The sequence below is a fragment of the Dromiciops gliroides genome, chromosome 2 (genome assembly GCF_019393635.1).
Source record: "Dromiciops gliroides isolate mDroGli1 chromosome 2, mDroGli1.pri, whole genome shotgun sequence".
Taxonomy (NCBI): Eukaryota; Metazoa; Chordata; class Mammalia; order Microbiotheria; family Microbiotheriidae; genus Dromiciops; species Dromiciops gliroides.
The window spans coordinates 495320663-495345779 of NC_057862.1; the positions used below are offsets into that span (position 1 = coordinate 495320663).

General features: G+C 37.8%; 1 protein-coding gene across 18 annotated transcripts in view; it reads right to left on the minus strand.

The window, feature by feature from the left end:
* Positions 1 to 25117, minus strand: part of RNF144A (ring finger protein 144A) — a 164915-nt gene that overhangs the window by 107938 nt on the left and 31860 nt on the right. For 4 of the 18 annotated variants that reach the window (XM_043984384.1, XM_043984381.1, XM_043984380.1 and 1 more), the window contains one exon: positions 3074 to 3115. The exons of the other annotated variants lie outside the window; for them this stretch is intronic. The gene's annotated coding sequence lies outside the window, so the exon portion shown is untranslated. The remainder of the gene's footprint in view (positions 1 to 3073; positions 3116 to 25117) is intronic. 18 annotated transcript variants of the gene reach the window in all.

Sequence of the window (25117 nt, forward strand, 5' to 3'; positions counted from 1 at the left end):
CTAAAGAAGGTCTATAGATCCAAAATATACTGAGAACTAACACAATTGTATAAGAGCATGAGTCATCCCCCAATAAGTTGTCAAATATAAAAAGCTGTTGTGAAAAGATGAAGTGCAAACTCTTAGTCTTCCTTCTAAATGCTACCTTCTATTAATAACCATATTTAACTGGGGAAAATCCATAGAGGATTTTTTTAATGATTTGATGGCCAAGATATAAAGGGAATTGCTACAAAACCAAAGGATAGATCCAACCATTCTGGAGAGCAATTTGGAACTATGCCCAAAGGGCTATGGGGCCACACATACCCTTTGACCCAGTAATGCCACTACTAGGTCTGTATCCCAAAGAGATCATAAAAAAGAAAAAAGGACCCACATGTACAAAAACATAGCAGCTCTCTTTGTGGTGGCAAAGAATTGGAAATCGAAGGAATGCCCATCAATTGGGGAATGGCTGAACAAGTTGTGGTATATGAATGTAATGGAATACTACTGTGCTGTAAGCAATGATGATCAGGCAGATTTCGGGAAAAACCTGTAAAGACTTAAGTGGACTGATGCTGAGTGAAGTGAGCAGAACCACTGTACATAATGACAGCAACATTATGTGATGATCAGCTGTGACAGACTTCGCTTTTCTCAGCAATACAATGATCCAAGACAATTCTAAAGGACTCATGATGGAAGATGCTTTCCACATCCAGAAAGAAAGAACTGGGACAGCTAGGTGGCATAGGGGCAGCTAGGGGGCGCAGTGGATAAAGCACCAGCCCTAGATTCAGGAGGACCTGAGTTCAAATCTGACCTCAGACACTTGACACTTACTAGCTGTGTGACCCTGGGCAAGTCATTTAACCCTCATTGACCCGAAAAACAAACAAACAACAACAACAACAACAAAAAAAGAACTGTGAAATCTGAATGCAGATTGAACGATATTGTTTCTACTTTTTTCATTGTTTTTTTTCTTCTTTTGAAGTTTTTCCCTTTTGTTCTGATTCTTCTTTCACAACATGACTAATGTGGAAATGTATTATATATAAACAATATTGGATTGTTTTCTGTCTTGGGGAAGATCAAGGGAAGGGATGGAGGGAGAAAAGTTTGGAACTAAAAATCGTATAAAAACAAATATTGAAGGGCAGCTAGGTAGCACAGTGGAAAAAGCACTGGCCCTGGATTCAGGAGGACCTGAGTTCAAATCTGACATCAGATGCTTGACACTCACTAGCTGTGTGACCCTGGACAAGTCACTTGACCTTCATTGACCCGCAAAAATAAAACAAAATAAAATTTTAAATGTTGGAAACTATCTTTACATGTAACTGGAAAACAATAAATACTTTTATGATTAAAAAAAAAGGATACAAATGATGAAAATCTTCCATATCACAAATAAGAAATATGAAAATTAAAACAACCTTGAAGTTCTACCTTGCACTCATCAGAGTGGCAGAGATGACAAAATAAGAAATTGACATTTACTGAAGAGGCAGGCCAGTATACCATGGTGTAACTGTGACCTGACCTGATCTCACCATTTTATAATCATAACAATAAAGCATTAAGAAAATATAAAGAAGAGAGCAGAACGAAGTTTTGAATGGAGACACAGATCAGGAATGATATTTAAAATATATATAACAGAAGTTTATAGTTCATATACAAACATCTCTGATTTTTCTTTGCTAAAATGTTTATGGTTTTCTTTCTTAAATGTTCAGAATAAAAAATAAAATATTAAAAAGAGTACATGACTAAGAGTTAGAAGTCCTAAGTTTTGTGTCACCTTGGGCAAGTCACTTAATTTTTTTTGTACTTCTGTTTTTTCATCTGTTTAAGATGAAGATGAGAACATCCTAGGTTTAATGAGGTAAGATTACCAATTATAGAGTCAAAGGACCTTGTGTTCAAATCTGACTTCTGACAACATGAAACCTTTAGCAAGTCACAACCTCCTGAATACTCAGTTCTCTTATCTGTAACTTGAGTAGACTAGACTCGATGGCCTCTCAAGTTTACTTTCAGCACGACATCTATGAACCTATTAATGTGCTTTGTGAGTCTTCTTGTAGTAGCAAAATACCAGATACAAAGTGATTATATTATATTCCCTTTGCCAAAAAAAAATCCTGGATTTCCCCCTAACTGCACCCCAAAAGAAATCTGTATACAAAGTGGTTATCCATTAACTGGGTAATGGCTGAATAGATTGTGATGTACCAATAAAATGGAATAGAATGCCATCATATGAAATCAGCTGACAAGCATTTAGGTACCTACTATCCTACTATGTGTCAAATACTTTGCTAGACACTGGAGATAGGAATACAAAGAATGAAGCAATTTTGATTTATAAAAGGAGCCTATCTTCAAAAAGACAAATATTAGGAAATCAGAGAAGGATATGAAGATGTGTAAGCACTGACATAGACACATAACCAGAACCAGAGTACAGCAACATAAATAAAAACATCACTAACCTGACCTCAGAAATATGAGAATGATATAAATGAGGGTAAGGTGGAACAGAGGGAAGTAGGGCTTAAAAAGGAATGACAAGTTTTATTTTAAATACATGAAGACTGAGATAATAGAATGACAGTCAAGCAGGAAAATCCAGTGGGCAGTTGAACTGAAATAAATAACTCTTAGGATTTAAATTGGGAAGAGGAACTCTGGTCCAATTCCCCCCAACTCCCTCTTTATAGAGGAGGAAACAGAGGAGTTAGCATTTTGAAGTCTTTTTAAAAAATATTGTGATTTCTTTAAAAAAAAATAGTCATTTTTGGATAATTTAAGGCACTGGAAAATTCTCCAGGCTCAATCTGTGCTTTTCCCAAAGCAAACCACAGGCCACTGGTCTTTTCAGATTCTGGGAAGACCAAAGGAACCAATGTCCACTGGAATCCATTTTCAGCAACATCACTGGGGTGGGGTTGGGGATAGAAGAAATAAGTAGACATAAAATATCCAAACTATTACTTAAACTGCCCCCCCATTTAAAGATAATTCATGGTTCAAGAAATGAAGCTTCACTATGAGCAAACATAATAATAACTGAACTCACATATTTGCTTTCCATCCCAACTCTATTCTTGATTCAGAGAACCTGGTAAGAAAACAACTTGATTAGTCTGATTTACCAAACACTAAAATTGTAACCAGCTCTTAATATAACAACTCACTGTTTATAACCTCCAAATCTTGACTGTGCTGTCTTATTTCAAAGTAGGCACATTTAGCAAAATAAACAAATCAATAAGTAGGTAAATGAATAAGTTAGTCCTGGAATGAGTAAATAGAAAGAAGACTTTGAATGAAGCATTTTATATGAATATGCATGTGGAACAACTCCAACACATGCTTGATTCCTAAGGCTCAATAACATTCCTAAGTCATTTTTACAGAAATTACTATTAAGCCATCTCTACTGTCCAGTTTATTTTTTTAAACCGAACTATATCACCCACTAAATTAGCTATCACTCAGAGGCTAAAAATATAATGAGCATGGCATCTTTCTATTGGATTTAATTTAATTTAAACTTTTGTGGAAAAAACTACTATTTTACAAAGAATAAGCTTGGTCACAAAGACATATGAGATGATACCTCTTCCTCTGTACTTTGCAGAAGTGGGAGGTCCACAAATCTGGAATACTGCATATAGTGTTAGATTATTAAAATGTATTCATCAAGAGGACAATTTCAGAAAAAGCTAGGAAGACTGATGCAAAGTAATCAAAATGTTCACTCCTTTGTATTAGAGATATCACTGACTTTATATATATATAGAGAGAGAGGTTCCAAAGGTTTGTCATGCCGGGGTGGGAGTGGGGATAAGCTCCCACTCTCTATAAAATGCTCCAATAGCGTGCTTCTCAAATAGCCTCTGACAACCGAAGCCCAACTCCTGGCCTTCTCATGGTGGAACTGTTTCCACTAACAGGAGAAGGGGCCAAGGCAAGTCACTGGTGCCTTAAAACCAGTTGCTTTGGGCAGGTGGGGCTCATCAGCCTTGGCAGGCAACCCGCCTAGGGGAAGGAAACCCTGATTTTAAGCCTCTGCTGCCTTGCGGCTATACCCATATATGGGAAAGGCTTCAGGAGTTAACCCCGAGGAAAAATCAGGAGTCGGAGTCCCTTAGACAGTTAGATGTTGGACATCACATCCCTCTGGCAACTCCTGCGGTGGCACTGGTGCCAAATAGTATTGGCTCTGCCTCTCCTTTGGATCCACCAATGTCTCAGAGAGAGAAAACCTGCTGCATGGGCAACAGCTTGTTTTCCATATTGATCCACCCAGGCCAGCGCCCTCGAGAGGACACTCCAGCTATTCCTTATAGGGTAGATAGAACACGGGATGTGACAGTTACCGGTTATGTCACTCAGGAGCTGCGGCTCCCGTATCGGACTGCACAGCCACACTTTGGCCTGTGGTTCTTCAAGATGATGATGATCCATGGTCGTCTGCGACTGGTGGAGGCCTACTATATATATATATATATATATATATACTACTATATATATATATATACACACACACTACTATATATATATACACATATATATATATACACACACACACATATATATATATACATATATATATATATATACACACACTACTATATATATACACTACCATATATCCCAATAACATCAAAACATCAAAGACAGAATGGTCTGTTATGGTGACATTTTTTTAAGTAGCAAAAACTTGGAAACAAAATAGAAGCCCATTAACTAGGGGATAGTCAAATTACAGTACAGTAATGGGATGGAATATTACAGTGTCATAAAAATGACAAATAGGGACAGCTATGTGGCACAGAGGATAGAGCACTGACCCTGGAGTAAGGAGGACCTGAGTTCAAATCCAGCATTAGAAACTTAACGCTTACTAGCTGTGTGACCCTGGGCAAGTCACTTAACCCCAACTGCCTCACTAAAAAAAAAAAAAAATGACAAATAAGAATACAGAGAGGCACGGGGACAATTATGGAAAGTAGGACCAAGAAAGCAGTATATACAATTACTGCAACAATGGAAAGGACAATAACAACAAAACTGCAATTTGGTATTGTATAATTATAATGACCAAGCTTGAACTCAAAAGAGATGAGAGAGAAAGCCCTGAGAAATGCCCCTATAGACTTGCTTCCAGGATATTATCAATACATTAATTGGAATAGAGTCATTTAACAAGAACCAATCTTATTAACCGTGCTCTCATTTAGCCTACAACATTTCTCTCTTATCCACAAGTTGGCTAGGAGAAGCCTCATTAAACATCCTGTCAAAACCATAAACTAACTATGTGACCTTAGAGAAGGCAAACCCCTTTCTGAGCCTCAGTTGCCTTATCCAAGAAATGAAAAGTTAGATTAAATAATCACTATACTCCCTCAAGAGCTGCTAGGTAGAGCAGTGGATAGAGCCAGGTCTGGTGTCAAGAAGACTCATCTTCCAGAGTTTAAACCTGGCCTCAGACACTTACTGGCAGTATGAACCTAGGCAAGTCACTTAAACCTGTTTGCCCCAGTTTCCTCATCTGTAAAATGAGATGGAGAAGGAAATGGCAAACCATTCTAGTATCTTTGCCAAGAAAATCCCAAATGGGGTCAAGAAAAGTCAGACAGGACTGAACAGCCCAAAGGAAACGGGAATACAAAATAAAACTAGATTGACATGAAAAAATGCAGACTCATGTTAAACTTGCAGTTCACTAAAATGAATTATTCATTTGAAATGTAATTAAATGAAACATCCACTGTCTATGAAAGGATTTCAAAATGAAAGGGATTTGAAGAGAATAGCTCCTTCAATCCCACATTTTATAGATGAAGAAACCTGAGCTCAAATTCCATTTCTTCCCCACAGTTAGATGGACATATATAAAAAATTGAGTGGGTCAGTTTCCTTATCTGTAAAACAGAGAGGTTTAACTAGTCTCAGAAGTTCTTTTCAGCTCTAGATCTATGAGGTCCAGAAGTGACATGGTGTACAGGTGTTAAATGGCACAGCTGTTATGAATCCAGACCCTCTGGTTTAAAATCTGTAACTCCACAGCTCCACACTATTTCTCTCTTTTTTTAAATGTGTTTTCTTCTTCTGCTCCCTTTCCACATTCTTTTTGTAAATTCTTCCTCTTTGACACAATCTCACTATGTCCACATATCAGTACCTCTTTCCAGCTTGTGAGTTTTTCTTTAATGAATGACCCCAGTTAATGGGAGTGGGTGGAAATACCACAAAGTCCAAACAATGTCTACTTCAACACACTCATGCTGAACAGACACACAAATCACAATAAAAGGTTAATCTCAATGCACAGGAAACCAACAAGTCTCAGGGAGGGTTTAAGTGCAACAGGAGATGAGCCAAGATGTCAACAGTTTCAATACAAAATAGAATAATTATTCAAGAAACAGGCATGCCCCGACAATTTTTTACTGCTGACCATGAACTTTAGAGATACAATAAAGAACACAAATTGTGATTTTACTTAGTTATGGTGTTTTGTTTTGTTTTTAATAAATGGGTGTAAATATTCCAGCTGAAAGGCTACACGTGTAGAGTAATCTGTATCATCAGTCTCCCCTTTTAAGATTTCAAAGTTAGAGGGGCAGCTAGGTGGCAAAGTGGATAAAGCACCAGCCCTGGATTCAGGAGTACCTGAGTTCAAATCTGGCCTCAGACACTTGACACTTACTAGCTGTATGACCCTGGGCAAGTCACTTAACCCCCATTGCCCCACAAAAACAAAACAAAACAAAACAAAAAAAAAGATTTCAAAGTTAGAAGGGCTAAGACAGAATCACTCCTTCCTAACATTCAAACATCTATTTGAGGCCCAGTGGATTTATGGCACTGTCATCACTAGGTATCAAACAGAAGTGAGGAAGGTATGCATGCCTACAAAAATCAGTGGGATGGTAAAAAGAAACCCTGATAGGTCAGAATGCCAAACTCTTCTTGGGCTCTCCTCTACCCAGCTTATCCAAATATCAATTGCAATTGTAGAATTCTCCTTAGACAAATTTATTATCATTACATTGCCTGAAAATTAAAGAATGAAACTCATAACCCAGATAAAAACTGAGGGGGGAAGGGAGACAATAGCTCCCTCATACATGTTTTATCCTCTAAATTATAGGGTTTCTCAACATTGACCCTTTTTGTAGATAGATTTTAGGTGATCCGTGAATTTGGGTATAAAAAAATTAATCTCTAACTGAAATTTAGCATTTCCTTTGTTTAAAAATAGTCATTTGAGAAGTCCATAAGCTTCACCAGTATGCCAAAGGGATCCATTATACAACAAAGGTTAAAAACCCTTATTCTAGTAGAATATGTTTCTTAAGGGGCACAGAATTGCTCATTTTTGTACTTGTATCTCCATAGTCCCAAATATCTGTCAAACATGGGTCACTGATTGAAATTGGAACAAGTCTGGTAAGTAGAAACATCTCACCAAGACACTATAAAACCCAGTACCAGATTTAACTCAAATACACATTTTAATTTATTTAATTTTATTTATCTTTTTCAAATATTACCTAATTTCCGAATATATTCTTCTTACCTCTCCTATCCAGTGAATCAAAGATTAAAAGAGGGAAGCAATTCAGCAAAACCAAACAAATCAACTGCATCTTACAGTCTATGTTAGATCATTTTTAAACAAGAAATCTATTGTTATACATGAAGTTTAAATTCAATTGCAAACATGAAGAGATGGCTATGGTTTTTTCCCAGTGTTGTCTTATAAGAAAACAACAAAAAAAAAAAAAACCAAACTCTCCATGTACTTAATACCAAGTACATTCAATCCAGAAAGTTTGATGTTATACAGACCAATTACTTTCAGATTACTCAGCTGCCAATTATACAGTACAATAAAAGACCATTACATTACTCAGTTCTCCCTCTCCTTTGGAGACAGTAAACAAACCACTTGAAAATGTGGAGGCAAGTGGTGCTAAACCAACCACAATAACCTTCTGTACCACCGCCCTTCCAACTGCAAATCAATAATTCAGGTTTTAGAAAGGATAAAACCATACTGAATAGTAATAGAGAATGATGGAATATATTGAATATTTTAAATCAAAACAGCAGAAAGCAACATTTGAGATCATCTAGCACAATCAACTCATCTTACCAACTAAAGTAAGTCCCAGAGAGGAAGACTGCTTCAGTGAATAACAGTAGGCTAGGGAGTAGGAGTCAGGAGTAGATCCCAGTCCTCCTTAAAGGTCTTGGGTCAACCGAGCTAACAGTTACATTGGCCAGTTCTGGCTATCTTTTTTTTCTGTTATCAGGAATAGTGACATGGAATTCACAGAGGAGTAAGGGATATGATGAGGATACTAAACTGAAGTCACCATCTTATCTAAACAAGCTCAATAACTAACTTCCTTGCCCCACCTCCAATAGCCAGAAGGAAAGCATTAGCTGGATTGACCTGAAAGTCAAGTTCTGTAAACAGAACTTGGAACCTCAATGTGCTTTGGAATTACCTATTAAATGACACTATTTGAATATCCTTTTCCCAAAGATAATCAAAAGTCTTCACTCTAACTCATCACCATCTCCAACTCTTCAAGAAAAAAACAACAACAACAAAAACAGGTTAATATTTTACTACTGAGAGATGGGCATGCCCATGGGGGGGCAGCTAGGTGGTGCAGTAGATAAAGCACCAGCCCTGGATTCAGGAGGACCTGAGTTCAAATGGGGCCCCAAACACTTGACACTTACTAGCTGTGTGACCCTGGGCAAGTCACTTAACCCTTATTGTGGAAGAAGACAAAGACAAAGACGAAGACGAAGACGAAGAAGAAAATATGGTATGGCTAAAGAAGAATCCTTCCTTTAACAGAAGCAGCAATGGTCACAAAAAATGAAAATGGGGAACTCTGGCTAAGCACTAACTAATAGGCCTGGGGCAATTAGGTGGCACACTGGATAGAGCACTAGCCCTGAAGGTGAGAGGACCTGGGTTCAAATCTCAGTTCAGACACTTACTAGTGTGACCCTGGGCAAGTCACTTAACCCCAATTGCCTTAAAAAAAAACATCCAAGGCCATTTCCAGTCATCCTGACATACTTGCCACTGGACCCAGATGGCTCTGGAAGAGAGTGAGGTTGGTGACTTTGTACAGCCCTCCCTCTATTAAATCCAATTCACTGCAAGTCATGACACCACCCTGATATCATGATCCTCTTTGAGAATAAAGGAAAAGAAACAACAACAATAGTTCTTGAATGCAATGGCCATCTGAGACCTCCCTGCCTCTGATAATACCATAGTATTATAGCAAGAGCAGTAGATTTGGAGGAAGGAAACCTGTCATGTTCTTGCTTATTGAAAATCAAATATTACACATACCAAAATATATAAAACTTGACTTTAAGGAGGTTATATTCTAGTTAATAAATCTGGACAAACATACTAAATAATAAAATAATTCAAACATCTCCCACAGACATCTAGAACTCAACACCTCTAAAACAGAACTCTTTCCCCCAAAGTCCACTTCCATTTTCTAAACTTCTCTATTACTGTTAAGGGCACCACCATCCTTCTTGTCACACGGATTTACATTCTTAACCCTTCCCTTTCCCTCACTTCACATTACCAAGAATTTAACAAATCATATTAAGTCTATTTCCACAACATTTCTCAAATACATCCCTTTTCCTCCATCACCCAAGTCACCACCCTAATTCAAGCCAGTCTCCTCACACCTAGACTATTTCACAATAGCCTTTTCATTGGCCTCTCTGAGTGAAGTCTCTCCTCTGACCAATTTGTTCTCCACACAGGTGACAAAGGGGTTTTCATTAAGTACAAATATGATCATAACACCACCCACTTGCCCCCCACACAATCAGTAAATTCCAAAGGCTCTCTATTCCCTCCAAGATTAAACACAAATTCCTCTGTTTGACTTTTGAAGCTATTCATAAACTAGACTGCGATCTACCTTTCCACCTTTGTTACACATTATTTCCTTTCTCGTAGACTCTGGTCTTGCCAAACTGGGAGGGGAGACAAGGGTATCAGTCCTGTTGCAAGACATGAATCTTCCAGTCCTTGAGCTATGTCTAAAGGAGACCAGCAGAAGCATGTTATCAAGCTAACAAAATGGATCACTCAGCCAAGGCAGAGGGCAATTACAATCCCCTGGATTGGAGCCACAAGGGTGGCTCCTTCTACAGCCACAGTAATGCCATGCTTCTATCTATCAATGGAGCTTGACAGACAAAAGACACTTAAAGGGAATTTTCTCTTCTTTATAACTCTATGCTGACAATGGACCATTGAGGGGAGCTGGGGGAATAGGGTGGGGGGTGGAGGAAGGCACAGAGAAGCTGTCATCCTTGCTATTAGAATGTTACAAGATTGGTCCTCCTCAAAAATACATCTGGGGTATCTTCATTTTAGAATCAGCTATTGCTACTACAAGGAAAATAAGGTAAATGGACTGTTTTTTAATTAAAAGGATGTTAGAAAAGCAGATGACAATACATAAATTATAGCAAGTAAGAGAGACAAGCTTAGAAAAATATATAATTTATTATTGACTGTAGCATTTCATGGATTGGAGATTTAGGTCTAAAATATAGAGAACAGTGAAAAGTACCCTGGGTTCTGGAATCAGAGGATCTCTGGGATTAAATCCCACCACTGAGATTTTGTGCCTGTAACACCTCCGGCATATTACTTACGTTCCCTGGACCCCCAGTATCTTTTTTTTATAACTTGAGAGTTGGATTAGATGGACTCTGAGCTGCCTTCTTGATAAAATAATGGTATTTGGCAAATGCCCAGGGACCCCACCTGAAGACTGATTTGGAATTGAATTGGGTGAGAATGACTGAGAGACTGACTGAGAACCTACTTAAGGTTGATTAAATCCAGATCACACCTGGCCAGCCCCCAGTGGGGTGTTGTTCTCAGAGGCTGTGGACTACAACATCAACACAAGACCACCCTCAACCAATCAGCTTGAAGGATCTCTCCTTCCAGAGGATGGGGACAGGAAGTAGGAGGTGAGGCTGGCTCCCTGGGTCTGTTTTTTTTCATGCCTGGCTGAATCGGTAGCTTATAAGAATCCCATGCTGTGAGTATCCTTTCTAGGGGAGACCACTGTATAATATGGTAAGTTTTGGTATTTTTAGTCCCCCTGGTATTTTTAGGCCCCTTTTTGTAATTCAAAAATTTCCTCACTATAACACAAAGAAAAGTTAAAATAAAAATAGGAATAAAATATTCATATTCAAAAGGACCAAGTGTTAACATGATCTTATCCCCCATTTGTCTGATTAGCCAGACTAAAGTTAGAGAAAAGCAGGTGTTTAGGTACTTAGCAAGTAGAAGAAACCCAATTGAAAATTTAAAGGGACAGGCACATAAAATTAATGAAAATGGGAGAAACATACAAACACTCTGCCTTGTGGGTTGCCAACTGTGACATTTAAAATCTAATGTGGGGGCAGCTAGGTAGCTCAGTGGATAAAGCACTGACCCTAAATTCAGGAGTACCTGAGTTCAAATCCAGCCTCAGACACTTAACACTTACTAGCTGTGTGACCCTGGGCAAGTCACTTAACCCCCATTGCCCCATGTGGTCACCTTGTTTCTACACCCTCCTACCCCCCATGTGGGGGGAGAACTAGCTAAGGTTTACTTATAAGCTAGAAATGTCAGCACCAGTTTTTGGCATTAAGCATTTATTAAAAAGTAAAGAGAACACATAGAGTATAAAAAATAAAGCAAGAAAAGCCTATCTCCTTTCCTCTCTCTCTGCCACGAACCTGAAGTACTGGAATGAAAAAACAGACCCAGGGAGCCAGGCTCACCTCCTACTTCCTGTCCCCATCCCCTGGAAGGAGAGGTCCTTCAAGCTGATTGGTTGAGGGTGGTTTTGTGTTGATGTTGTAGTCCACAGCCTCTGAGAACAACACCCCACTGGAGGCTGGCCAGGTGTGGTCTGGATTTAATCAACCTTAAGTAGATTCTCAGTCAGTCTCACCCAATTCAATTCCAAATCAGTATTCAGGTGGGGACCCTGGATGTCTGCCAAGTCCCATTATTTTCTCACACTTCCAGATCTAAATTATAATCCTATGGATTATTCTAGGCCAATTCTCTCATCTTCCTCATCTATAAAATGAAAGCATTTATGACTTTTAATAGTCCTTCCAAGTTCTACATTCTAAGATCCTACGTGATTAAGAGCTAGAACACAAATCCAGGTGTTGTGATGCAAAAATAAATGTATATGAGTACATCACACTGAGTCTCAGAACACCTGAGCAACAGTACACTAGCCTTCCTGTACCTGTTCCAGCCCCTTCTAGCTATGAAAAAAAAACCTACAAACACCACATTAACAATTTCTATTTTGTCCTCTACAACAACCCAGTGAAGTAAGTAATCAATCATTCAACAAGCATTTATTAGGAATAATGCAAATATTATCCTCAATTTTACAGAATAGGAAATTAAGTCCCATAAAATTTATATGTCTTGTTCTAATTTGCAAAGGTGAGGTTTGGACCCAAGTCTATTGATTGTAACACATCCACCAGCTTGGTCCTATGTTATAATAGCTAGAGTACTAAAAGGAATAAGGGCCTATTAAAGAGATGAGCTACTTTGGGAAAGAACACCACACCATCACACAGCCATCTTTTTCCAGGGAATATTAATGATAATCACTGCTTACAAGAGAGAACAGGGATACACAAGACAACACATATTTCAGGAGCCAAAGAAAAACCACAGCAGGCAGAATGCCTATTTTCAATAGCATAATTATGACTTCAAGAGGATATTCAAAGCAGGACTGTTCAAGTTACATACAGTAGGCATATCATTGAAGATGCATTTTGTTCCAGAAACCAGATAGTTTGTTTGAGGGGTAGCAGCCAGAATGCTTCACTGTCATACATCATCACTCATGAATCAGACAACCCCCATAACATGTAATTGGAGATATTTTTGAACACTTGATAGGCTTTTAAAAAAAGAAAAAGGAGAGAGCACTCTTTCTAAAGCATCTTATTTTGTACAAATTTCAGAAGGTCAATAGTAATGTACTATTATTTTAGAAGCATTGAGGACTCTTGGACTCCACACCTAACTAGCGTTTAAGCATGCTGATTATAGCTGCACACACAGTTCTGTTCCAGCATGTGGTTAGAGAAGTGGACGGACAAGAAACGGAGGAAATTTTTGGCATAAAAATAACCTGTGGTTTGCCTCTTTGACAAGAATCAATCCCCTGTGACCAAACAGTATGTCCTGCAGAGAAGGCAGTTTTCCACAACTCAACAAAGCTGTGCTTTTTACAAACCCTCTCAACCCTGGCACCCAATGCAAGACATCCAAGAGACTTTCCTATTGGTAACAGTAGCTCCTGGGAGGGAAAGTACAGACAGTACCAGAAGTTTACATACTGATGGCCATGGTTAACCAGGAGTGGGAGGAAGTGGAGTGAAGGGGAATGACAAGCAAAAACTTTCAGAGATAAAGATGCTGTTCAATTTAAGCAAATTCTTTTTAAATAGAAGCAGGATACTGTTTGATAACTAGTATGTGAAGGAATACAACATAAACTTGGCTAGAATATGGTATGAGAAAAGCTTCTGTTAGAGGAAAAGCAATGGAGAAAAAAGAGATGTTAGGTCTAGGTCTGTCACCAACTAAGTTTACTGTGACCTTTAGCAAGCCATGGTGTAGTAGTTTTGTTTCGTCATTTTTCCAATTGTGTCTGACTCTTCCTGACCTCATTTGGGGTTTTCTTGGCAAAGGTACTGCAGTGATTGGCCATTTCCTTGGCCCTGAGTTCAAATATGGCCTCAGACACTTGACCCTAACTGTGTGACCTTGGGCAAGTCACTTAACCTGAATCCAGGGCCAGTGCTGTATCCACTGAGCCACATTTGAACTCATGAACATGAGGTCTTTCTGATTGCTGGCCCAGCAGTTTATCCACTGTACCACCTAGCTGCCCCAGTGGTGTAGTGGGAAGAACATTAGATTTAGGATCAGAAGATTAATATTGCACTCTCAACTCTGTTTTCTTTCTGGTATAATAATTTTGAGCTGTCCCTACCCCTACCTCACCTACATCTTCCTCATCTATAAAATGATGAGTTTGAACTATTACAATATAGAAACCATTCTTGACTCACAAGCCATATGAAAACATGTGGTGGACCAGAGTTGGACCACAAGCCATGGTTTGCTAATTCTTGAACTAGATGATTTCTATGGTCTCTTCCAGTTGTGAAATGATGTGCTTTTATGCCTATTTATGGTGGCATCTAGATAACTGTGTTCAGTTTGAGGTGCCACTAAGGATACTTACAAGGTGGTAAAGTCAACAAGAAAGCGTTTAGTTAGTGCCAGGCACAGTGCTATGCTAGAAGGGCTCATGTCCCGTATTCAGAGTGACTGGCAAAACCAGGAACAGTGGGCCTGTAGAAGAGAAGACTAAATAGACTAAACAGAGGGGATTAGATAGCTTTCTTCTGGTATCTGGCTTTTGGGAAGACAGTCATAATCCTCAAGCATCCTTTGTATCTCATTCTTTCTTCGGTACTCACCTCCTAACCTGAGACTTTCAATCAGATTTCCTGCTCTTCTCAAATTGATAGCTATTATTAGGCATCCTGGAAAACAATATGGAATTGAGCAAGAACATTTACTAAAATGTTAATACCTTTTGACCCCAAAAGTATGAGGCCTATCTTTAGCATCATACCTGGTACAAAGTATGCACTCAATAAATGTTTATTGATTGACTAATTATATTTCAAGGAAGTTTCTGACTGAAAGATCCCTATTTGTGAAAATGCTGATAGTAACATTATGTATGGTAAAAATGTAAAACTCAAAAGAGGCCTGGTAACAACCCAGTTTGGTGTTGCCTGGATCCCAATTAGGCCCATAGCCCATTGTCCCTGACTGGGTGTTAGACTAATTACTGGCATCTGGTAGCTTTTTTCCTGACAGGATATGACAGTACTTCCTCTTCTCCTTTCTCAGTCTGTGGGCCATGTGTTAGCATTCCAAGAGCTTTGAGAAGCAGTTTATCTAATAAGAAATACTACAAAAATTTTTACCACATGAAGTTTTCTTCCTTGTTAACCCTGTGGCTTATGATAGCCATTACATCCTACAGAGTTTCAATTAGCCTTGTATAGATTGTCCTTTATAAAACATTCAATCTCTGATTTGTTGAGGATTTTCCTATCCTCTTCCTTGTGTCTATGGCTCCTTAGTTGCACCAAACCTTTGTACAACCTTACATTACAGAACAAGTAACTTCACATGCCTTTAAAAATCAAATTGCCTTTTCTAGTGTTAAACCAGTTCTTCTAGGAGATCCTTCCTGAGTTTCTTGTTCTTATGAGAACTGAATGATATTGTAAGTAAATCACTAGACTGGTCAAAAGATATAAATAACTTTCAAAAGAAGAACTACAAACTACCAAACCTGAAAATGTATTCAAAATATTAGTAATCAGGGAAATAAAAAATTAAAGAAACCCTAAACAACTTGCCCCTATGTAGGAAAATGCATTTCTGTAAGAACTATGGAAAGCTAAATACTGATGAAGCTGTGATTTATCATTATATATTATTTAATCATTACATAATGCATAATATATGTTTTATGGAATCATAATATGTAGTCTATGTAATCACATAATATAATTAGCATGTACTAATAACAGCAACAATAGCAATAATAATTACACCTACATTATAGGGTTGTTGCAAAGTTCAAATGGAATAATACATGTAAACTTCACAAATCTTAAAGTGCTATAAAATTGCTAGATATTATTAGGCATCCAAGAAAACAATATGGAATTGAGCAAGAACATTTGATAAATGTTAATACTTTTTGACCCAAAAAGTATGAGGTCTATCTTTAGCATCATGTCTGTTACAAATGCACTCAATAAATGTTTGATTGATTATACTGCAAAGATGTTTCTGACTGAAAGATCCTTATTTGTAAAAATGTTGATAGTAACTTTATTTATGACAAAAATCTGGAGGGAGCTAATGTGGTAAAGAAGAAAGAACACTAATTCTGGAGTCTGAGAATCTAGGTTCAAGGGTCGCCTCTGATGTTTATTAACTGTGCAATCTTGGACAAATCACAACTTCCCTGGGATTGAGATTCCTCATCTATAAACTGAAAGGGATGAACTACATGGAGTCTAAGGTTCTCTTCGGCATTTGAACTACAATCCTGCCCCATTTAAAGAACTATCATGATTGGATCCAATGCAAACTTGATATCCTATCTCTGTGAGACTTTGACTTGAGCAAGACAATCTGTTTACTCTTTTCTAATTAATTCTATTCTACTCCCCCTTCAGTGATTGTTCCAAACTGTAACGATTGGAATGACGCCACCTGCTGGAAACCTACTGTAGAAGAGTTCCACCCATGAAGCGAAGGTCTTTGAGGGCAAGACCAGGAGTCTTTTCTTTGGCGTCAGGAAGTGATGTGGGCTAGTGGGAGGAGGAAGGAAGAGACTGGCGCTCAGTCTCGCGCTCTTTCCTTTGGACTCTGGTGGAGAGCGGAGCTAGAAATGTGCTCTCCCTTTAATAGATAGGAATCTAGGCCTTTCTCTCTCTTTACCAAAATTCTTATTCTCCTTAATAAATGCTTAAAACTCTAACTCTTGCTAAAGCTTATAATTTATTGGCAACCACTCATTGGATATTTGAGACAGACTAGCTAGAATTTTAGCCCTTAACAAAACATTCTCTTCATTTTCATTTATTTATTTATTTATTTTTGGTGAGGCAACTGGGGTTAAGTGACTTGTCCAGGATCACACAGCAAGTAAATGTCTGAGGCCAGATTTAAATTCAGGTCCTCCTGAATCCAGGGCCAGTGCTGTATCCACTGAGCCATCTAGCTGCCCCTATTCTTCTAATTTTCAAGAGGTCCTTTTTTTGTACTTGTTTTGGATTTATTTGTTGAGTTTCTAATTTCTTTAAATGAATATTCAGTTCATTAAAACTTTTCTTTTCTAATTTCCTAATATATGTTTTAGTGATGTATTTTCCAATAAAGGCTGTTTTATCTAAATCCCAGAAATTTTGGTATCTTTTCTTAATAAGTTTCTTCCAAAAATAATTTTCTTCTAGAAAATTGTTTCTAAGATCTGTTCTTTGTCCCACTAGGTATTAATACTTCCTTATTAAGTCTCCTTGTGTCTTTGTGTTTTGTTTCTGTTCGTCAACTGCCTACTATTTTTAATGCATTATAATATGTAAAAGACATGTAAAGTATTTCTACCTTTATTTGCAACTTCTTGGTGCCTTAACTTATTCCATCATTTTTGCAAAAGTACCATGTGTTGCTGAAGAAATATGTATATTTTAGTGGTCCCTTTTAGAAGGTGCCTTTAGTCTTTTACCTCTAATTTCTCCAATAATTTGTTCAATTCTAAATTTTCTTTCTCTAAGATTTGTTGTTATAGTTCAACTTAAACTTGTTTTTTTTTTATTAAGTTATGAGTGCCTGCATAATATCCAGGAACTATCTGGCTGTAAAAAAGTTTCCTTTAGTCTTTCCCCCTCATTTGTGGCTATTAAGTAGTTATGACAATCCATCAAATGAACTCTAGGGATTCTTGGGCCTGGCTTTCCCTATTATGAAGCACTCTGAGGAATTCCAAGACTTTTGAATCATTTTAACAGTTGAACTCTCTATTTGTATTCTGCATGTTTGGCACATAGTAAGGCCTTATTAAATCTCTTTATATTTATTCATTCATTTATGAAGGTTGAAAGAATGATCCATGTCAAGAATGAAGAGAAAGATAAGGGGCTTTCAGAACTGAAAGGGATTTTAATATTCAACCCAATGCCTTTATAAGTGTGTGACTGGGATCCAGAAAAAGTGAGAATTACTCTAGGTCACGCAATAGATTAGTGACAGACATAAAACTAGAATACAGACTTCCTAATTTCCCAAGTTTAGATCTGTTATTCCAAAATATATGGAAAGTCAGAGCTAATTAAGAGGCATTGGTTAATTTTAAAAGGGGAAGGAAGACTGCCTTGATGATATACACAAGAAAATCTACATACACAAAGAATGCCAATTGCTAGATTATGTTATGCAGTGGGACTGCAGCCTATAGAGCTTATCCCTCAGTTTGTAAATGAGATAGGCAGTTCAAATGCACTAGTTGGGCCCAAAAGAATCATAGGAGTAACATTAGGCCTCTTTTAAAAGATCTTAATGCTTCTTTCATGCTCTAAATCTGTTTCCATCACCAAAAGATGATACTTTTTATACAAATACCCTCCCTTTGAAGCATGGAACACAAAAGTCTAACTCCAAAGAAGTGAGAGTAACCATTACAGAGAGGGCAATGGAGAGGCAAGGTGTTGGGCACAAGCAGCCTGTAACTTAGAATGCATGATTAACTTTAAGGAAGAAGAGGAATAAAAGATGTCATAAGTGAAATGTACATTAGAAAAAGAAAATGGGTTGGCCATAAGGCAAGGGTGAGGGAATAACAGGTGTAGAGCCAGAGGGCTCAATTAGTATTGATAACCACAATTTATTGAGAACTGACTGATCCTCACCATTCTCAGGCCAAAGAATTAGCTGGGACTGACTGATCTTTGTCAATTCCAAACTCTTGACTGTTTCATTAATTTTCAGGTTGACAGTACATAAAATGTATCAGGAGAAGTAGAGGAAGTATGACTAAGTCATCCCCTCTTCCTCCATTCGATCAATTCCAGGTACTCCCTATTGGCCTATAGGATCAAATATAAAATCCTGTTTGACCTTTAAAGCCCCTCGTAACCTTTTCTAGTATTCTTATATGATACACCAAAGGTGTCTAACTCCTCTGTGGGCCAAATCCCTTAAAGCCCTGAACCAGATAAGAATGTAATTGGAAACTATTTAACAAAAATCAATAAAATACAACATAGATATTGTTAATTTGTGGTTTTCTAAGTCAATATGTGGTCATAGGGATACATTTTTATTTGAGTTTGTGAAAAAATAAATAGTAATGGATTTCTTGGGGGACACAGAGATCACTCTCAGTCCTTTCCCCTCACCCCAGAAAACCCAGTTCTCCTAGAGAAACTTCATCAAATCTCATCGGGGACAAACCCAAGGAACAAAAGGAAAGGAGATAGATTCTTTTGTCTAGATCAATGAAAGACTAAAAGGATTAAACCACACCTAGATAATGGACTTTGCCCTTAAGCAACTTGAGTGAGGGTCTTTTCCCTTTTCCCTGATGTCAACCATAGAGTTCATTTTAATGTAGACCACCTTCAAATCAAGTCAACCAATGGAACTGAATGATGTTAACCAGTTAGTTTCGATCAATGTATAATGACCCACCTCTATTCAAGAGTATAAAAAACCCTTGGAAGATGCCATGAGAAGGTTTTCTGAGTCTTCTAAGATTTATTCTGGGACTTTTCTCCTGCTCCCACTAACTGGCATGTTGAAGCTTTCTCCCTGCTTTCTCTACCACATGGCATGAGACCATGAGAAGTTAGGGAGACACATGGTCAATCCTTTACTGGTATAATATTAATAATATGTGAAACCAAAACTTGTGTATATGGCAATAGCAATAAGTTTTTTTAAAACACATTTGACACTTGTGCCTTACTCCACCCATGACCCAGCACACATGACACACCATCTCCCAACTCCATGAATTCCATTGGCTATCTCCTATGCCTGCAACTCTCACTGATTTCTTTCGTGTCCCAGCTAAAATCTCCAGGAATGCTATGGGAAGCGTTTCCCATTACTGCTTAAAGCTAATGCCTTCCCTCTAGGATTTAGCCTAATTTTCTCCTGTCTCTATCTTGTTTGTGCATATTAGTTTGCCTGTTGTCTGCTCCATTAGACTGTAAGCTCCATAAGAGCAGGGACTAACTTTTGCCTTTCACTTTATCCCCAGTGCTTAGCATGCTGCCTGGAACGTAGTAGGTACTTAACAGACGCTGGTTGACTTCCTCATTTGTCATAGCCTCTCCTCTTCCACATCATATAATATGTAGATTCTTGCTTCAAAATATCTCTCATATCTCTATTTCTAAAACCATCAACCTAGTTTGCAGTCTTCACTCCTTTCAGGAGTGAAGGAATAGTTTAAAAGCCTTGTTTTCATAGATTTGGAGACTAAAAAGTACCATTGAGGTCACTTAATAGAAATTCCTCCTTTACAGTTTAGGAAACTGAGGCCCAAACAAATTAAGCACCTTGGATAAGATCACACAGGTAGCAAGTGGCAAAGCCAGCATTTGAACCCAAGTCTTCCAACTGCAAATTCAGCACATTTTCCACAGAACTATGCTTCCTCTGTTCCCAACCTTCCGATCAAATTCATCTCCCCAAAGCAAAGCTCTTATCATATCATTCCCATCAGGAAAAACATCAAAGGCTCCTAATTGCCTATGAGATAAGTCAAAACTCTTCAATTTCCACAAACTGGTATCAAATTACTTTACAGCCTTTTACATCTCTCTTTTTCCTTCCCAATACACACTATTCCATCATAGTCATGGACTCACTGGCTCAAACTTGTCCTGGGCTTTCAGGACAATGTCTTTGCTTATACCATTCCCTTTGCCAGGAATGCGCTGTAAGTCCAATAAAGTTTTCATGAGCCCAGCTCAACTAATGGTTCTGCCACTCACTCAAACATTTATATCAAGCACCTACTAAGTGTCTAGTGATAACCACAATTTACTGAGAACTGACTGATCCCCACCTATTCCCTATTCCTAGGCCAATTAATTGCCTGGAGCTAACCAATCTTTGTCAATTCCTGACTCTTGTCTTATGGATCTCCCCCAAACAAAATATCCCCTCCCAAAGATTCCCCACCTCACTCCCTGGACTTAAGGTTATTATGTAAAAGGGTCCATTTATTTAATATAGTTTCCGTAAGTAGTTAAGCAGTTTCTATACTTAATTCAAGGGTAATCTCATAGCTTTGTTTTGTTACCCCATATAAACCCTGTCTTCAGTCCCCATCTTTGGGTATTCCTAGCATTCTTGCTCTGCAATACTCCTAGTTATAGCTCCTCTGTCCTGATTAAAGATCTTATTTCTCCTATATTGATTGTTTCATTAATTTTCAGGTTGACACTAGTAATGGAACACAAAGTTCAAGTGAGATAATCCCTGCACTCAGAAGCTTATGTTCTATGGAGAAGTACAAGATACTTATAAATAAATAAAGTAATTTCCCATGAGAAGACATTACTCACTTTGGGAATCAATTAAGGTTCCCTGGCAAAAGTGGTACCTTGAAAGAAAAGGTGGGAGTCAATGGAAGGTATATTCCATGTACTGGGGACAATCAAAGCAAAGGCAGAAAGATAGAAATGGGATGTTTACAGGGAAGAGCAGTAAGGGTTCAGACTATTATGTAATGAGCCTGAAAAGGTAGAGTGTAATATATTGTGAAGAACTTTAAATGAGGAAAACAATTGAACTAGGATTTCTGTCTTCCTGGAAGAGGAAAACTATGTAGCTTCTTAGGGAAATTAGATCTGTGCTTTAGGAAAGTCAATTTTGCAGGTGTAGAGAGGGAAATAATTGGGAAGCTAATATAATATTCCAAAAAAGAGGTGATAAGCTCCTAAACTAGGGTGGTAGCTTTGTGAGTAAGGAAAGGAGAGATTTTGTAGAAATACAATTAATAAGACTTATCAACAGACTAGATATTGGGGGTGAGGGAAAGAGATGACTACAATGTTGCTATTGAAGCACTACATTAGTAGTGTCAAACAAATAGGAATGAGGGCCACTAAACCCCATGATGGACTGCATAGTGACTCAGAAAACCAGATTATTATCTATGTTATATTGTATTTTAAATTTATTTTGTTAATTATTTCCCTCATTCATTTTAATTTGATTCAGGGAACTTCCTTCTAGGAGTGTTGTAGTCAAGCCTATTTGACACTTCTGCCCCATACCATTGAAATTACAGGCCCAAATCAAAACAGAGTGGGGGCCTCAGGAAGGAAAGATACATATTTGTGGGAGAGGGTTTGGAAAGATAGTAATTTTTTTTTAACCTGATGAGTTTGAGATGCTTACAGAACATTTTTTTTTTTGACATGTAAAACAGGTAGTTGGTAGTTGCTTCAGAAAAGAGATGAGGGTTTGATATATAGATATGGGATTCACCAGCAAGAAATGATAGTTGAACTATATGAAAGCCGAGTATAGAGGAAAAACAAGGCCCAGAACAGAACCGTGGGGATACTCAAAAGACACAGAGCTAGAAAGTTGGACATGCATAGTTGCATAAGCAAAGGAAAATGAGAAGGAGCAGTAAGAAAGGTAAGAGAAAAAGTAAGAGAAATCAGTATCATGAAATTCCAGGGGAGAGATAATAACCAAGAGAAGTGGGTGTTTGACAATGTCAGATGTGAGTATCAAAAAGAGGACTTGGTAATTAGGTCACTAGTGACTTGGGAAAGAGTTTATCTGAGTGATGAGATAAGGAGGCAAACTTCAAGGGGTTGAGACTGAAAAGAGGAAACAGAGGAGAGCAGACAGACTTTTCCATGAGTATGGATATAAAATAGATGAAAACAAAATACAATAATTAAAGGGAATGAAAGGGTCAAGCAAAGATTTTTATGGATAGGTAGACATGCACACATTTGGCAAAAAGGAGGAACCAGTAGATAGGGAAAGATTGAAAATTAGTGGAAAGGGGGACAAGTGATCCTGGAAGAGGTGATAAGGGTTTGGTATCAAGGGTATAGTAACAGCATTGGTCTTTGCCACTTCTTCATCAAAGATTGGCAAAAAGGAGAACAGAACTGGCTAGAAATGATATAGGAACACAGATCTAAAACCAGAAGGAACCTACCTTAGGAGTCATATGGTTCAACATCCCAATTTTTAAAATGAGCAAACAGAGGACAAAAAAAAAAAGGTAAACAGATTTGCCCAATGTCACAAAGATAATAATAAGCAACAGAACTAAGGTTTGAACTTGGTCCTTTGACCTTAAATTCAGCACTCTTCCCCATAGCATCATGCTATTTTTAGATGTAAGGTGGAAGAGAAAAGTGAACTAGTGGTGAACCACCGTTTTTTTCTCAGTAAAGTATGAAACAGTCTTTAGCTAAAAGAGAAAGGGGAAGTAGATGGCAAGGGAGGCCTGAGGAATGAAGAGAATGTTTGGAACAATCACTGAAGGGGGAGTAGAATAGAATTAATTAGAAAAGAGTAAACAGATTGTCTTGTTGAAGTCAAAGTCTCACAGAGATAGGATATCAAGTTTGCACTGGATCCAATCATGAGAGTTCTTTAAATGGAACAGATAAAGGGGGTAACTCAAAATTGTCTTTTAGTGAGGCATAAGTGACAACAGGATATAGGAAGTAAGGGTATGAGTGGGTGTCAAGGAGAGTGTATAGTTGAAAGTTAACAATAGGACCAAAATTTGGAAGAGAAGAAAGCTAAGACAGAGTAGGCCTGATGGCCTAGAGAAACATTGAGAAATACAGGGATTACAGGTAAAGGGGAGAACAAAAAAATAGGTTTGGAGAGGGTAAAGGAAAAGCTGAAGGATGTGGTCAAAAAAAAAAAAAAGGAATTGATGGAAGGTTTCTCTAATCATCTGAACTCATAATAATCTGCTTTTTAGGATGACAGGACTTTAAAAACTGAAAAGGGTATCTGAAGTCATCTAATTCACCCCCTCCTTTTTATAGATGCAGAAATGAAGGCCTAGAGAGGGGCTATGTCTTGTCCGAGCTAATACAGTTAGTAACAAACAACTGAGATTTTAACCCATTTTTTTTTTTTACTATAAATCAATTTCACTGGCAAGGGGAATTACACAAATCTTTTAGTTCTTTTATTACAAAAAAGTCCTAAGCAATACTTTTCATCAAGGCTAGAACAATCAGGATGCTTATAGAAAATATAAACAATCACTGATTATATTTACAGTTTATAAGACAGCATAAAAATGAAAAAAATAGTCCATATAGCTACAAAAACTCAGGGACAAGGGAACATAATGGGAAAAAAAGTGGTGATTATCATTTTGTTTTTAGTAATCTCCTCTGCCAGAGTGCCAAGACCCTGGTGTTCAATTCTTCCCCATTCCCATTTAAAAAAGATTTTTTATTTCTCCCAAACCAGCAATTCAACAACAGTAAAGAACAATATTTAAAAATTTCTCCTTGATATTTCAAATGACCCTTGCTACAGAGGTCTATTGACTAATCACAGAATTGTATGAAGCAAGCAGAAAAAGTATTGCACTTTTGACAGATACAAAAACTCTGCCAAAGTAAAACTCATTCTCTACCCCAACTTTCATTTACATCAAGATTTTCCATTTAAAAATTAATTTTACAAAGTCATTTCTAGACCAAGCTATGGTCAAACACAGTAGTGTCATAAGTTGTACTAAGAACCTTTTAGCGGGGAGAGGGACAACTGAAGATTATTCTCTTATGATTCTGAAACTTTTTTCAGAATTGCTAGAATCTGAGCTAAGGACAAATTCTCAAATCATTGGAGAGGGAAGAGTGTCCTGGAATTACTGAAAGAAACAGTCCAATGAAAATATTACAAAACCAGCACCAAGGCTGGAGGTGGCATTTTATTAGAGGTTATTTTTTCTTTCCTTTAGACTCATACTTGAACGTGACTCAAAATTGATATTTCACTCGGGAAAAAAAACCCTGGAAAAATGAATAAAAATTCTCAAGCTATAAAAAGTTAGTTGTTCAAGTTTAAGGTGAAGAGATATAAAACAGGAGAAGGCATAGTACTGGGGAAGTAAAATCAAACTTGGTATATCTCAAACAGAAATCAAACCTTAAATGCCTATAAGCCAGTTGTGTGATCTTGAGAAGGCTGCCTGGCTTCTTGGACACTTGGTTTCTTTAGTTATACGAACTAACAACAACCACCTGGTTGTTATGAGATGAGTATTTTGTTACCATAAATATGATAAAAAATGAAAGTTATGGTAAGGGAAAAGGGAAGGGGGAAAGGGAGGAGGAAGGAGGAGAAGTA